This window comes from Buteo buteo, chromosome 22 (assembly GCF_964188355.1).
Source record: "Buteo buteo chromosome 22, bButBut1.hap1.1, whole genome shotgun sequence".
NCBI lineage: Eukaryota > Metazoa > Chordata > Aves > Accipitriformes > Accipitridae > Buteo > Buteo buteo.
In genome coordinates, this window is record NC_134192.1 from 7,940,391 (window position 1) to 7,954,031 (window position 13,641).

At 47.4% G+C, this 13,641-nt stretch overlaps 1 protein-coding gene across 1 annotated transcript in view; it reads left to right on the plus strand.

Moving 5' to 3' along the window:
- The first annotated feature begins 11,828 nt into the window (after window positions 1–11,828).
- IL1RAPL2 (interleukin 1 receptor accessory protein like 2) overlaps window positions 11,829–13,641 on the plus strand; it is a 399,383-nt gene continuing 397,570 nt past the window's right edge. Inside the window, exon 1 of the mRNA XM_075053719.1 lies at window positions 11,829–11,959. The gene's annotated coding sequence lies outside the window, so the exon portion shown is untranslated. The remainder of the gene's footprint in view (window positions 11,960–13,641) is intronic.

Here is a 13,641-nt window from a genome sequence, read left to right on the forward strand (position 1 = left end):
GCTGGTTTACATAGAGGACCAGCAGTGTGCTGGCATTGTTGGCCATTTTAATTTTCAAATGCCACTGAACAATGAATTTTGATCATCAGTCTCACTAACATTCTTACTAAATACAAATCAAGTCATTCAAAGGACTGGCATTTGCATCTGATTATTAAAATCACTGAATTGGAAACCACTTTTTACTCCCAGTTTTGAACCTTTTGCCACATGTGTGTCATGTCACCCAAAATAGCCATCTCACAGAGTATTCATCTAATCCATCGGGGAAGTGCAAATAGTTGAGGGACTCAAAATAAAAGGAAAATTGTTTACCTTTCTAAATAGGATATGGAATGACTTTCTTGCCTCTTTACAGCAGCTCAAACATTTACACAAACTTGTTAAGCTGCTTAGAGAAAGGATTGTTTGTCCAGGTAATGCTTCTTTCAGTAAGTTAAGCTGCAAGGAAAGCAGATACTTGACTTCACGGAATTTGGGGGATTCTGGAGAAATTGCCTCTGGGAGAAATTTAAATAAATTAATGGAGAGCTTCTGATTTCTTTCCTTCTCTGTCTTTATTTCGAGCAAGTTATTCCCTCTCTACACAGATGGGTCTGTGCAACACTCATAAGGAAGTAATTTAATTATGTAAAGCTGCTCCAGGTAAATGTTATTTACAGATGGCTGAAAAATTTTGGATTATACTCATTTGCCAAGAATAGCCTCCCTCTCTTTACTCTTGGCGGAGAGGTGTTTTTAGTCATCATCAAGGTAAGCTGCAGATTGTGTACTCCTGTCTGCATCTTTTTACCCATTTTGACTGCTTGCTTTCTTTGTGATTTTTAAATGGTAACCCTGCAGGCGCTGTGCACATAATTGAAGTAAGCAATCTGCTTGTTTATCCCTGTTTTCCATTAATTAGATATGTGCAATCTAAATTTCCTACTGAAAACCGTGAGATGACATGCTAAGGGGCCAAATCTGCTTTCCCTCCCAGGGCTGACCGGCGAGTTGGAGGAGATGTCCCCAGAGCAGGGGCACAGCAGTGTTCGTAGCTATCTCAGCTTGGGCTGGACGGTGAGCGGAGGGTGACCAAGTCGCACTGGAAGAGCCTGGAGGAGTAACCCGAGAGACCCCTACCCTCGGCAGCGCCTGGCTAAGCCTTCATGTCCTTTGGGTTTGCTGCAGGCTGGATGCGCTGGAAGGCGAATGCACGTCCAGAGGACACTGTGGAGCTGCAGCGTTATCCCTGGGCAGCGTGAAATGGTGCTCCGGGAATTTCACTCCCTGCCTGAACTGAGCTCACAGCTGTGTTGATGTGGCTCCTGGACGCTTTTCTGTAGCCAGATTTCTTTTTTCCTTCTTTGTTCACTGCTGAACTAGTGGCTCAAATCTTCACTTTTACAAATAACCAAGGTGCAACCCCTACCCTGCATAGTTACTTCTGACCTATGGCAGCACAGGTAAGGCCTAAAGGTACTGCTATTTGCTGAGGGATCTCTGTGGGTCCCAGAGACAATTTTATTCAGAAATCTCCCAGCTCTGCAGTGGTCATGTATTCAAAACAGTCTAGTCATCAGCTGTCAGGTTCAGCCAACAAGTGAAGAATCTGTCAAGAGTGAACTTCCTACGAAGAAATCAAAGAGATCTTCATGTAACAGGCAAAAGCAAACTGTTTTCAGCCTGTCCACAAATGCGAAGAGAGGAGAGGGAATAGCCTCAGCTTTGGGTGTGCAGAATGGCAGGGAAGTGGAGAATTTCATAAAGGAATGGGTGAGTGAAAATTGAGCTCTGATGTAAGTCCTGAGGCAATCATAAGGAAAATCTTTGCAACTAGAAGAAACTAGTGCTGGTTTTTGACGTTCTTCTGTTGCAGCAAGGAGAGCAAGCTGGATGAAGACCCCCAAGGTATTCTGCTGCCCCTGGAAGTGACAGGAGATACTCAGTCTCTCCTTCCCACTTTGTGCAGGATCAAGTGGTGTTTTAAGCATCCTGGCTGTTGTAACTGAGTAGCCTGCGGTCACCGGTGTCTGGGTGAAGAGCCTGTAGGGAGAGGTCTCACCTGCGCAGGAGATCTTGCTGCCTCCCAGCAGAGCCAGCGGGCTCGGTCGCTTTGGTCTGGATCCACCGACAGACATACCTGAGCATGTGCCTATACGCTTTGTGAGCTTGGGGCTGACTGCTTTTTACCGAAAGGGATAAATAAGTGGTTCTTTGAAGCTAATGGCCTCTTCTGTCTGTATATATATGCCATAATCCCATTGCAATCCTGGAACGTCCTCCCTGATGTCAGACTGGCCTTGTACGCACTCACATTAATGAGCTATTGCATACTAACCCCCTGCCCAGCCCACACCCTCTTCCCTCTCACCTTCCCTCTGTTGCTCTGAATCGTTTTTCTTTGCTTGCTTGCTTGCTTGCCTGCAGTGATGGGTGTGTGCCCTTTTGCTCACTGGGAGCTCGGCAGTAAATCATATGTTTGCTTTTTTCTCTTTTTATATTCTGGAGCAGCGGCTCTGATTAGTTTGAAGCAGAATAAAAGACCTATAAATGGGGAGAATCCTGAAGGTAAGTACTTTACTGTGGACTTAATGTCAAGGTACAGTACACATAGTAGCTTTTACAGGGACCATTTAAAAACTGTTATCCACTGTATATTTTAAAGGCAGGACATAATTCAGACATCTGATTGACTGTCCTTGAATGTTGATTCTTGCGCTACAATTTTTATTTTTAAGAAACCTTGATCTGAGAACTTTTGAGAACATCATATAGTGCATTCATCACCCTTAGTGGATTACTTCCGCTGTCTGAGTTGTGCCAGATTTGTGGTGACAATAAGGCAGAGGAAAGAATGGCAGGCTCTATCAGAGGAGCGGTGGAAAAGTCACTCCTGTGAATTTGAGGACTGCTTAAGAATTGTCTTCCCTTTTCACTGTAGGAAGTGTTATTTCTGATATTTCTTCAGGGAGGACATGATTCAGTGATCTCAGATCCCTGCAGAGACCACAACACTGTCTTAGTCCCTTTCTCAGGAATGGGGAAATGACGGCAACCTCCAGGGTACCTTCAACAGGCAAAGCATTGCCATTCTGAAGCACGGAGTCCAGGGATTTAACACAAGGATTTAGGAAGGCAACTGGTCAGTCAATGGTCTGTAGGTTTCAAGTCAGACTGTTGCTCTTGAATGTATTGTTGCAGTAGTCTTTAAACTGAGTCTTCCTCACAGCTTCTCTAGTAAAATTATGGTGTTTCCTGTAACTCTTTTCCTGCCCCAATTCCCATCTGCCTCCAGATGCGCTTTCTGAGTTTCCCCTGGTGTTTGCAGAGTTTAGTATTTGACCAGTTCTGTCTTCATTCCTCCAGAGAAGTGTTGTTGGGTTTGTTGCATAGGGTGGGGTGTTTAAGCAGCTCCTGCAACCAGAGGGCTTTTAATGAACAACCTCTCTGGGGGTGTCCAGATATACTGATCACCAGAATCGTCCCCAAAAGGAGGTCTCCTACCTAATCTGCTTCCACTCCTCCTCTCACGGTCGTGAGAGATGCTGACTGGGGTTTCTCCACCAGGATGCACTCTGTGCTCTTCTTTTCAGGTGTTTTTGTCATGTCCCCATCACCCCACCATTTCACACAGCTGCTTTGACTCCTCTTCATACTGTTCCCTAGCACAGCAAGGAGCTGCCTGTTTCCAAACTCCTGCCCTTTTCTTGGGTCTTGGGCTGTGTCTCCTGCTCAGAAGATTTTGGAGCGTAGGGTTTACACTGCAAAGGATGTTTCTTTGGATCTTACGAAGTGCTTGAAGTCAATGCTGTGATTCTGCTACTTGGGCTAAGGCTGTCTCTGATGTGCCCGCTCCAAAGCTGTGGTTATTTGAATTCCAAGACAACCGACATGTCTGCTCTGCTCAGGCAATGAGTGCTGCACATTGACTTTCTTTATTTTGGAAATATAAGAGGTGCCTCTGGCCCTGAGCAGTTCAATGCAAGCCGCACACTGGAGGTTTGATGGAGGCAGAGGCTGGACAGCGTGTGTCTGCGTGGAGCAGACGTACCTATGCACTTGTCTTCCACCTGTTTTCTGCCAGGGAATACTAATACTCAAAATAGAACTTAAGCAAGTAGTTTCAGCATGCGTGTTCTGTTTCCTTTAAGACAGGGTATAACTCTAATGTGTTTGATATTTCCAAGTACTGGCATTTTTGCATAGGTAAGAAACCTTCAAGTTTGAAATACATTAAACAGCTTCTTACAGAAATTCAAGCCAATTTTAGAATATTACCATGTTACCGCAAGCCAAAAGCGTTGGCAATCAAAGGTGTTTATGAAGCCGTTAGCTCCAGTTCCACTGACTTGTTTTGTTTTTTTGTCTTTGATAACACTCATTGCTTTTGAGGAAATGAACTCACTGACAGCTTGGAGGGCAGGACTGGCTTAGGCATCATGAAAAAAAACCCCAAATGCTGTATCTAAAGCCACTGTTTAGTCTTTGAATCTGAGATTAAATCATATCCCTTTATTTCCATAAATGTTTCTCTTTGTAGATATACTGGGGGAAGGGAATTCAGTGCCTCAGAATGCATGGACAACAGAGGATGACAAAGCCTGAAAACAAATGTCCTGAGAAGTGTTTATTACCAGGCATTAAAATAGTTAAGGCTGGAAAAAGTATTTTAGCATATCTTTGCTTTGTTGACTGCTGCCAATATGTTCGCTTTTTTTTTTCTCCCCTCATTCATAGGATATGGTCACTGATGCTTAAAAAGACCTTGAAATATTGACATCAGAATTGAATTACTGATGTGATAAATTAGAGGACTGCTCAAACAGGTCACGCTGGAGCAGCCCGCCAGGTGACCGGGTGGATGTGCAGGTGTGTAAGTGTGGAGTACCTTTTTCTTGCCAAATGTATTTCGTGTATATACACCTCAGAAAGACGAAGGAACCCTTTTTCTGCCAAATACGGTGTTGCATAAAAGCGAGAGGACCTTTATGCCTACGTTCGCCCTCGAGGTGAAGCGAGGGCTCGAGAAGGGGTCTTGGCACGTGAGCCCCTTCGCCATGCCTCTGGTCTCCGAGGCTGTGCTCAGAGGAGCCAAGCCAGGCTCCTGCAGCTCCTCTCCAACCCTCCCCAGCTGGAGCCTGGCGTGAGCTACCCTAGCCGGGAGCTGTGCCGCCGCCACGCAGCGCGGGTCATTTAACACGCTTGGCTCTTTCTACGCTCTCTGGCAGACCCGTCAGAGACTGCAGCGTGTGAGCGCGGGGAGCCAGGGAGGACCCTTGTGCAGACACAGGTGGGAACGGCGAAAATCTCCTTTTCTGCGTGTCAGGCTAGCCTGGTGCTTCTGCTTGAGTTGAAGCCCAGTTGTCTTTTGGGGAAGCAAAAGAAGCAGGCTCTGGAATATAACCTTGAACTTTACATTTTAGTAGTGGTGCTGGTCAACTTGAAAAAGAGACACTTGTTTACAGTACGATCCAGGTATGTAGGTTTAATACACAATTTATCTATCTGTGAACAAGGATATGAAACAACACTTAAAGCTGATCATTATTATTTTTGCCACATTTCTCCCCTGCCTTGAAAGTCCATTTCATTTTCATCTGAAACAACATTTTTCTTTTCCTTTTGCCAGCTGACCTGGAAAATCCATTATTCAACTAAATATAAGCTACCCCAAATATGTGCAGCTTCTGTCCAGAAAAGTAATTTGTGTTTTTTTGCCATCAGTCCAGAGTTTCAGACCATTTGTTGTACCCTTCCCTTCATTGTTATGATTTGCTCTGTTCTGTGGCCTGAAATATGATAATCTGAGCAGAACAGAAATCGAAAATAGGACAATTTTTACAACCAGATTTAAAACTTCTATTGTTTGCTACAAACAAAAAGAAGTAAAGAAAGTGCTGTATTAATTTCTTCTTTTCTAGAAGCACCAGCGAAAAATGGAGAGGGGAAAAGAAATCTGTAATAGAAAAACATAGATGATCAACATCAGTATTTGTTGATCTCTAGGCTTTATTTCCTTTTACTTTTTAAACTAGGTTTTTCAAACCATCCACTTGCAGAAATTTGCATTTTATGAGGACAAAGTTACAAAATATGATGAGATCATTTTAGGTAACTTACCTCTTTTTCCTCAGCTTGTGGCATCTAAAACTAACCGTGCTTGTCATCTTCTCAGTAATTTCTTATCATTGAAGTTAAAATATAATCTAAGTTTGCACCAAATGAGCTGTTCCAAGATGAGTTTGCCAAACTCTGTATTGCAGTGGGATTTCTGCAATTATGATTAGATACTGCCAAACAAAAATGATCCATGGAATACAAGTGAATCCAACGTTGATTAGCCTCTCTAAACCCCACAAGAGGTTAGAAGAAGCACAACTTGCATTTGATCTTTTGTCTCTGTGTCTCTGCCAACCACGGTTTTGCTGGTAGATACAGCACAACTGAAAGGGAACGAATGGAGGAGAACTGAGGGGCTGGTGGAGGACTTCTCTATTATTTAGGGGCTGATCTGCTTTAGGATGTTGTTGGTGCTCACCAGAGGTCTCAGAACTGCTGGGTCGATTGTGTAGCAATGTCCCACCCAGAGGACAGAAATCACCAGTATGAGACTTTGTCTGTGCTAATTATTTTTACCCCCCCCCCCTTTTTTCTAGCTGATTATTGGTTCTCCCACCAAAAAGTGAAATAAACAGTCAGAGGCAGCATTTGTCTTAGTCTTGTCTGAGAAATTCCCAATGGGGAACGGAAGCATGTTTCCGCTATCTGTTAGTGGATTTTACATTCCACAAACTATTCTGCACATGAAAAAAAGCTCTCCATTTGAGCAGTTTCCCTAACAAGCTTCATAGCTGTTTGCTGGATTAAGGCAAAGTTAGGATTTGTGTCTGATTTTAATTAATCCCAAACAATGCTTCCCTTTCTGCTGTTGGCCAGTCAAGAGAGACAGGTAAATAGTCAATATGCTCTATCTTTTTACTCTTTTACAAAAATATAATGCCTACTGCATGAAGATGTTACCTCTGCTGTAAGCCTGTCGTGTTATTCTTTGGGGAAGGGAATTCTCATTTTCCAATCCATATACTTATGCAGAGCAGTCACTCCTCTTACACTCTGTACATGCAAAATGCTTAATAATTTTATCTGCAGCTTTCAAGCATAAAAGCGAGAAAGTTACCCTATTCCAAACTTAACTACTTGTGTATGTTGTCGGTATCAAATAAGATTACTGCTTGGAAGATAGTGCATTTATCTTTCACTTGAAATAACCCAGGAGAATGTCAGATGCAAAATGATTTTTGAAATCTTGGCATTTACTGCTGCTTTATACTGTCTGTAACTTCAGTCAACAGCAGTGACATTATTGTGCAAGTCCCTCCAACTGAAGGGAACTGGCACCCTATTAAAACTCCCTCTTTGCAGAGCTGACTGGAAATATGTTACTCTGCAGCTCTGTGTTTATCTCCTGACAAGCGGTGATCAGAATCATGGCTGCTACCAGCCAGGCAGGATTCTCTCCTTGTCAGTTTATTCCTTCCTGTAGCTAATCCTTCATCCGGTGTTATCCGGCCGCCGATGTCCTCCTCATTCCTTTCACAACAGGCTCTCTTGGCTTTGGCTTTTGTCCCGTGTAAACGCAGCCCTGCCAAGTCTCTCTGCGATGAGCTCCCTTCCGTGCTCTGCTGTTGCAGCATCAGCATCTCACATCCTTGTGGATCAGCGCTTCCGCCTCTCTCCGCTCCAGCACCGTGGGTGCTGCTGGCAGAGCAGAGCCTGTGGAGAGCGCGGGGCCCCGGGCAGCGGGACGCAGCGGGGCCGGAGGTGGTGGACGCAGCGTGCGAGTGGGTGATGCTCTGCAGCACCTGCAGGTTTGCAGCCCTGCAGGTCTGTCGCTGTGACCTGGTCTTAGGGAGGTTGGATACTTGCGCCTGGCTGCGGCGGGGTTATCTACCAGCTTCGCATCACTGTCTGCTGGAATTGATTGCTGGGAAGGGTTGATGGTGTTTTTGGAGAGAGATGGACTTAGCTTTCAGCCTTATTTCCTCTTGCTTATGGTGGTCATCACAGGGTCTCTTCTGAGCAGGAGCATATACGCACACACACGCATAGTTTCCACGTGTGGCCATATTTCTGAAAGATCAGACGTGAATCTGTGTGGCTATATACAAAAGACTAGACATAAAGTCAATAAATGGGACTTTACACAGCTGTAAATTCTCTCATCCTGTCATCTTCCCATTCAGGCAAGAAAGATGTGAGAATCATGTAGATTCAGAAGCAGAGGTTCATGGCAAGGCTGGGGGTTTCCTGATCACCGCCACGGACGATGGCCCCTTTTGGAACTAGCTGTGTTAGTGGTAGTGTTTATTAGGGCAATATATGCCCCCTAAATTAACCTATTCATGCTGGAGGCTGCTCACTTTGTATCCCAGCTCTGCCAAGCAAGCTGCTCAGGTGGGAGCTATTTAATTTCTGCTGTTTAAAGTCAAAACAAGCCTCTTATTTGACTGATGCAGGACAGAGTGCAAGGCACTCAACCGGCAGATCCATCGATCCTCGGGAGGTGAGAAAAGAGCAGCTGGGAGGACAACCTCTGCTGGTGGCAGTCAGGAGAGGATGTTTGGCCACAATCTCATTGTAAGGGATGTGGGTGAGTCCATGCACAGACTGATTAAAATTGATTAAGAAAGTGTGTCTGGGGACTCTTCCAAAGCTAACCGGAGTCAATGGAAAAGAGTCTTTTTCACTGAATTTTCTGGCATTGGATTAGAACCCTAGAATATCCCATCATGAAATAATTTGGTTAGCAGAAAGAATGGAGAGATTTAACAAATCAAGGATTGGAGAACTAAATGGGATTCAAGATGGTACATTCAGTTCCTGGCTCTCCACAGACCTACTGCTTGACATTGCCCAAGTTCATCAGTCTCTTTGGACATCCCTTCCTAGTATGGACAGGTATGACAGTGTGAATAATTTCTCTCTCTCCCATTTTTATCAGTGTCAACTGCATCATTCTCCATTCTTTCTGTGTGCGTCTACAACACACAGTGCACCTGGGATGTCTTAGCTGGGGTCCCTAGCCTGCTTTATCACATGTATAAAAAAAAAAAAAAAAAAAAAAGGAGGTCAGAAACAAAGGCCAAACCAGGTCTCATTACTCCTTTAGTAGTACATCAGAAATTAATGTAAGGCTTGGTGCATGGCAGGCTGTTCCTATCGTTCCTCTGAAGGCTGATCTCTTCTCTTCTGTATTCAGCTCCATTAATACCACATTCTTCTTCTCATTCCTACTGAGCATACCTAAAGACTGACAGCTGTATATCTGTCATGGTTTAACCCCAGCCAGCAACTAAGCACCACGCAGCCGCTCACTCACTCCCCCCCCCACCCAGTGGGATGGGGGAGAAAATCAGGAAAAGAAGTAAAACTCCTGGGTTGAGATAAGAACGGTTTAATAGAACAGAAAAGAAGAAACTAATAATGATAATGATAACACTAATATAATGACAACAGTAGTAATAAAAGGATTGAAATGTACAAATGATGCGCAGGGCAATTGCTCACCACCCGCCGACCGACACCCAGCCAGTCCCCGAGCGGCGAATCACTGCCCCCCCCTTCCCAGTTCCTAAACTAGATGGGATGTCCCATGGTATGGAATACACCGTTGGCCAGTTTGGGTCAGGTGCCCTGGCTGGGCATGAGAAGCTGAAAAATCCTTGACTATTGTCTAAACACTACTGAGCAACAACTGAAACCATCAGTGTTATCAGCATTCTTCACATACTGAACTCAAAACATAGCACTGTACCAGCTACTAGGAAGACAGTTAATTCTATCCCAGCTGAAACCAGGACAATATCATATTACTCTTGTCTGTGAAATGGATTATTTTCCACAATGGGCTGAGATGAGATCAGAATAAGGGAAACAAAATTAGTTTTAAAAAAATTCAGTCAGTGGTATATTTCCCTCTTTTTTATGAATAATGTATACATTCATATAGTGTACCATAATAATTAAGGTTTCTTGACTTATTATAAAATGCTGAAGAATCTGTAGTGATACTGCTTTATCTATTCATTTAAAGTTCAAATATAAATCCAAGGTACCATTAAATACAGCTTCACCTAACTGTATATTTCAAAGTCCATGGGATGTTTTATTCCTAGGCTTTTAATCTTTTAATTCAGATAAAAAGTGACTTTAGTAAGTGACTTGATACTTAAAAAATAGCACTTTTACACTGTAATCATGCCAGGAGAAATGAAAGAGTAGCTGAAGTGTCAGAGGTTATAAATTGCAGCAAAGGTATTAGCATCTTGGTGAAGAAGTCTGTGTCACACGGAGAAGCAAGGTCTCCTGGCAACTTATTGACTGTTTCTAATTAGTTAAAAGATTTATACAGGCAGTAAAAATGGGCTAGTTTATTGATTTTTGCCACATTCCTGCACTACAACAGTTTTGCTCATTTACTGTACGTAAGAATACCTTGTGTGTGCCTGAGCCCTCCCCACGGCTGGGACAGGAACAGTCGTGGCGTTTGGTTGTTCTTGGCCTCGCCTCGCAGGACACAGCGGCCGCGCGCTGCTCGTCCCCAGCACCTCCTCGAGTCAAAAGTTTTAAAGGATGGTTCTACTCCGAGAAATGACTAAAACTGCTCCTACTTTTGTTGTCCCTGTACCACATCTAGTTCAGATTTACTTTGTTTATAGGTAACAAGACGATGTTTCTAATTGTCAGCTCTGCATCTGCAATAAAGACCCGAAAGCAGAGCTGAGTGTTTTCTTGGCTTTGACGATAATTGCAAAGATGCTGACACCGATGCACAGCTGAGGTGAGCCGTGCGCGACCTGAGCAGGATCTGGCTCTTCTTCGCTGCCCTGCCTTGGGGGGGAAGATGCCGGGGGGACGCTAACTTTTATGGTGAGGGTCTCCCAAGGAAGATGTTTTCTTTCTGCTTGCGTGTTTAGGTGTTAAGCTTCGTTGCTCGGCGTTTGCAGCCTCGCAGGGGTCACGGGCACGAGTGACGACCGCAGGCGCCGTGACGCAGCGCGAGTGGGGCCGAGCGACGGCGCTGTGAAGTCACGTTGCTTACGTGAGCGTGAAGTGCGCTTAGAGAAATTTGGCCGGCGGTTTTCCTGCCTGTGTGGCGGTTGCCTAACAAAACTGGGTCCTCCGATGAATCTGAGCAAAACGCAGCAGTGGATTGTGTTCTGCGTGGAGCTATTCTGAGATAACTTAAAAGCGAATAAAAAGCAGCGCAGGCAAACTAAAAATACCGCTGCCGTGCTGGAGAAAGCATGGACGTGCCATGTCAGGAGCAGAGTTAGGGAAGGGAAACCTAACCCGGTCCAGTTCAGGGCGGTCTGGTTAAACCGGCGCTTAACGCCGGTGTGGAAACGCGCGGCGGGGTGCGAAAGCGGCTTCCCGCAAATGCCGTTTCTTCGGCCGAGAGCGGGTCCCTTCCCCGTCTGGGCTTTTCGGGGCTTCGTCGTCGTCGTCACTTTGCCAGAGCGGGGTCCGGGAGCGCAGCGCCGGCCGACGGTGCGGGGAGACGCCGGGGCCGGTGCCCGGTTGCGGGTGGGAGGGGGGGCAGCGGCGCGGTGCGGCCGCCAGGGGGCGCTGCGGCGTCTCGCTGCGCGGGGCGGGCGGGCGCACCTGCCGCGTGCGGAGCCGTCGGTGGCGGCGGGCAGCGCCGTCCCGCTCCGCTCCGCTCCGCTCCCCTCCCCTCACAGCGGCTCCGCCGCCCGACCGCCCCGCCGTAATTCGACGGGGGGGCAGCGCCCGCTCCTCCTCCTCCTCCTCCTCCTCCTCCTCCTCCTCCTCCGCGGCGGCGGCGGGAAGCCGCGTTCCGCTCAGACGGGCGGCCCCGCGCCGCCCCCGCAGCTTCCACTGCCTCCGCGCCGGGGGCCCGCCCGCCTCGGACGGGGCCGTGCCGGTATGGAGACCTAGAGGGTGAGGCGCCGAGGAGGTAAGCCCTGCCGCGCAGCGCTTCTCGCGGCAATTTCGGGGTTTTATTTTTAAAATCTTCCCTCAAAGAAAAAAAAAGTTCGGGTGTAACGCGTATCCCCTCGGTGCCGCCCCCGCCGTGCGCGGGACGGGGCTGAGGGGCGGCTGGTGCCGCGTCCTTCCCTCAGCCCCGGGGCGGAGGGAGCCCGGCGGACCCGCCGCCACCGAGGGGCTGCCGGCAGGGATCCCTCCGCAGCCCCGGCTCTCCGTCCCGGGCGGGCGGCCGCCCCCGAGCCCTCCGGGGTCCGCCCCGCCGGTCTCCGGAGCCGGAGCCGTCCGTGTTGGCGCGTCGGCTCCGCCGTTCCCAACCCCCCCACTCCCCGGATCGGGCCCTGCGGCTGCGGAGGTGCCCGAAGTGTTTTTCTGTCACGAAGGGAGGTCTCGGTTAGTATACGAGGGGCTCTCGCTCCGAGACGCGAACGCGCGTGGGGCTTCCCGGGGGGGAAAGTGTTGCTGCCGGGGATTTAAAAGAAAAACACGCGAGGAGTTGTGGTTTTTGGGGATGTTGCAGCTTGGTGGAGCTTGTTGAAAAGGTGCCGGTTCTTTGGAGGTTTGGCTGCTCTGAGGTACCGCAGTGGTGTCTTCAACGTTGGGCAACTCGGCAATCTCTAGCTGCTTCCGAAAGTTTTGTGGGAATAAGGCTTCTCTAGTTTCGTTTGGGGTCTGATGGAAACCTGCTAAAGGGCACGAAACCTCTTGCAAGCGCTTGATTAAGCAGCTGTTTTTAAAGAGCCTGTTCGTGGACTGCTGTGTCTGCTGAGATTCAAAGAATCTAAAGTTTCTGATGGAAAAATGCTGTAAGCTCCAGTTTCTCAAAGTTACAGTAACGTCTCCGTGCTTTGGGCAACCTCTGCTCCTTTCGGATTAACACCCAAACTTAGGCTTGTACTGTGAGGAAAAACCTATGCTTCCAGGAACTGGCACTTTCTCGTGCTCCTCTGCAGTGTTTGTACTCTCTTGTTTTTAGCCTGATTATTTTAAAAAATCATATTTTTAGAGTGCGTGCATGCGGTTTGTGGCTGTTATGATATTACCATCAGAGTGCACATAGTTTTGAGGTTTTCCAGAGAATTGTTAGAGGTCGATGCAAGGCAAGGTGAGCTGCTGCCTGCTCAGGAGCGGGGAAAGGCTGTTTCAGGGTGCCCAGGCGTTGTGTGAGTGTGGTTGCTTTCATGCCCGAGAGAGGTGCTCGCCCCAAACGCCTGCTGCTGGTGCTTAAAAGGGAATGTTACTTCTTAGCGGGGATAAAACCGCAGCTGCCTGTCAGTCTGTGATATCTGTCAGATGTCTCAGCTGTAAGAGCAGGTGACTGCCTGCCCTGCTTCCGTGTAGTGCATGGGAAGGGGCTTCCCTCCGGAGGTAGGAGCAGGCCAGCTTTGAGGAGGATATGGTGGCTGAAAAGCCTTGCTCATGTCAGACCTGAGGCAGGAGGTAAGTTTGGGGAGGAAGCTGTCTGACAGCGAGTCAAGTTCTTGCTTTGCAATAGACAAGTGGCTGAGGAGGAGACGAGGGACAGGCTGGGATTTGGGATTTTGGGCTCCGTAAGCCAGTGGGGCGTACTACGCGCACAGGGAACTTGAGAAGTGAAGACTTCTGGCAGTTCACCAGGGCACAGGCAGTGCTCTTCAGGATTTGGTGAGTCCA